Source organism: Octopus bimaculoides, chromosome 14 (assembly GCF_001194135.2).
Source record: "Octopus bimaculoides isolate UCB-OBI-ISO-001 chromosome 14, ASM119413v2, whole genome shotgun sequence".
In the NCBI taxonomy this organism is placed as follows: domain Eukaryota; kingdom Metazoa; phylum Mollusca; class Cephalopoda; order Octopoda; family Octopodidae; genus Octopus; species Octopus bimaculoides.
This window is the reverse complement of record NC_068994.1, coordinates 44,525,066-44,527,565: the sequence shown is the minus strand read 5'-3', so window position 1 is coordinate 44,527,565 and position 2,500 is coordinate 44,525,066. Positions and strand designations below refer to the sequence as shown.

At 40.1% G+C, this 2,500-nt stretch overlaps 1 protein-coding gene across 4 annotated transcripts in view; it reads left to right on the top strand.

The window, feature by feature from the left end:
- LOC106872896 (protocadherin beta-4) overlaps window positions 1-2,500 on the top strand; it is a 99,445-nt gene that overhangs the window by 39,387 nt on the left and 57,558 nt on the right. Inside the window, exon 1 of one of the 4 annotated variants that reach the window (XM_052973127.1) lies at window positions 1,985-2,116. The exons of the other annotated variants lie outside the window; for them this stretch is intronic. The gene's annotated coding sequence lies outside the window, so the exon portion shown is untranslated. Of the gene's footprint in view, window positions 1-1,984; window positions 2,117-2,500 lie in introns of those variants that run through there. 4 annotated transcript variants of the gene reach the window in all.

The window sequence follows — 2,500 nt, the reverse complement described above, 5'->3', positions numbered from 1 at the left end:
CGAACCCAGTAATTACATAAAAATATCTTGAAATGCTAAGAGTAAATTTATTCAATCAAAGCGCCATTGGCTTCAACCACTGCCACCAGACGACTTCAGAATCCCCTGCAACTCTTCTAGATGGTCTCCTTGTTTAAGTTGGTGAATGCTGCCATAATCCTTGCCTTCAGTTCATCTTTGGTGTTAGAAGGAGTTTTGTTGGTCTCTTGCTCAACTGTGCCCCACACATAATAATCAAGGGGGTTGCAGTCTGGAGAGTTGGGTGGCCAAATGTTAGGGGTGATGTGGTCGCAGAAATTGTCCGACAACCATGACTGGGTTCTCCTGCTTGTCTGGCATGGTGCAGAGTCCTGTTGCCAGGTGTTGGGTCACTCTCTTGACCCAGGGTAACGCTACCTCTTCCAAGCACTTGATGTAGGCCTCTATGTTAAGTATGAGGCTGTGTGGGAAGATGAATGGAGGCATAACATCACCATCATTAGTGATCACTCCAAACACCATGATGTTGACTGGATCTTTGATTTTTATCGCTCTTGATACATATCCTCAGATTGCATTGTCCTCAGACTGACACCCAAACACTCTGAAATGTTTGTATTGGAGCTTCCGGTATGAATGCCAAGCAGTACAGCATAGCATGTTGTTTCTGAATTTCTGGCAGAGTGAATTGTGTCATGGTGCTGTTTTTATTACTGATAGTGTATACTGTGTAGTTGACAAAATCAAAATCAAACAATGCGCCTGTGTAAAATTAGAAATATATAAAGCCTGACTGGCTCCCATACTTGTGACATGTAAAAAGCATCATCCAAACGTGGTTGATGCCAGTGTCTTCTGATTGGCTCCCATGCTGGTGGCATGTAAAATTGCTATCTGAATGTGGTCGATGCCAGTGCTCCCTGACTGTATCCCGTGCCGGTGACATGTAAAAACTACCATCTGAACATGGTCGATGCCAGTGCTGCCTGACTGGCACCTGTGCCGGTGGCATGTTAAAAGCACCCTCTACACTCTCGGACTGGTTGGCTTTAGGAAGGACATCCAGCTGTAGAAACCTTGCCAGATCAGATTGGAGCCTGGTGCAGCCTCCTAGCTTGCCAGTCCTTAGTCAAACCATCCAATCCATGCCAGCATGGAAAGCAGATGTTAAACGATGATAATGGTGATGATGATACACACACACACACACACACACATGTATATATAATATAGTATACATGTCAGTTGTATCTGTTAGTAACACTAAGCTACATTCTCAAGTCAGTAGCATTTTTTTCTTTCCTGCATTTTACATAAGCTGTCCCAGTGAATTGTGTCTGCCCTGTTTCTCACTTGTCCCACTCTTCACTGTCAATGTGTGTATCTTACTACCAAAAATTGCCATACTTTTTTACATGCTTACTCTGTACAGTTAGTCAATTTCATGTTGAAAGAAATGACATAAATATTTGTAAAAAATGAAAGAAAGAAAAAAAACCTTTGAACAATGCAGGTGAGGACTTAAGCAAAATATTTCAGGTATGTCAGAAAATAAAAAAGAAAGAAAAATTGTATTACCTTGTTTAATGATTCTATATTTTGTGATGGATCATAGGATCATTGAACGACTTATATATGTTAAAATAATGTTTTCTGACATCACCTTACAAATTCTCACCTGCATAGCTCAAATGGTTCTTTTTCAAACATTTATATTAGTTACATAAATTGCAATGTTTCCTGCAAATTACATTACTCTTTAAAAAAGAAATGTTTTTCTCTTGCTCTTGTTAAGCTCAGTCAATTTTCATTAAAAAAGATTTATTATCAGAGGTATTCTAGTTATGACCATCCCATTATTTCACCTATCAGAGACTATATTGTTCAATACATCCTTTATTGAAGATACTAAGGTGTGGTCTGAGAGTGGGCTGTCTGCTAATCCTAGCTGGCTGAGTTACTGCGTAGAAGTTCTCTCTTGTAATCAATTGTTGCCAACAACAATCGTATCTTTGAGAACTTCTTCCACTCCTTTATTACCATTACCTCTAACAGTAAGTCATTAACTAAATCTCGTGGACCACCTGAGTAGATGACCGTGGACTTTATTTCGTAGGAATGAGAACAAGAAAGACTAGTTAAGTGAAATTTCTGTATTCTCTCTCCCACCCTCTCTCTCTCTCTCTCTCCCTCTTTCTCTCACATACACACATGTACAAGCAACCATTATTCTTTTATTCTTTAAGTTATTTCAGTCATTTGACTGAGCCCATGCTGGAGCATCACCTTGAAGAGTTTTAGTCAATCAAATTGACCCCACCCAGGACTTATTATCTTAAGCCTAGTACTTAGTCTATCATTCTCCTTTTGCTGAACCACTAAGTTGTGGGGGGATGTAAACACACCAACACAGTTTGTCAAGCAGTGATGGGGGATGAACACAGACACAATGACAAACACACATAGATACACACACACACACACACACACACACACACACACACACACACACACACACACA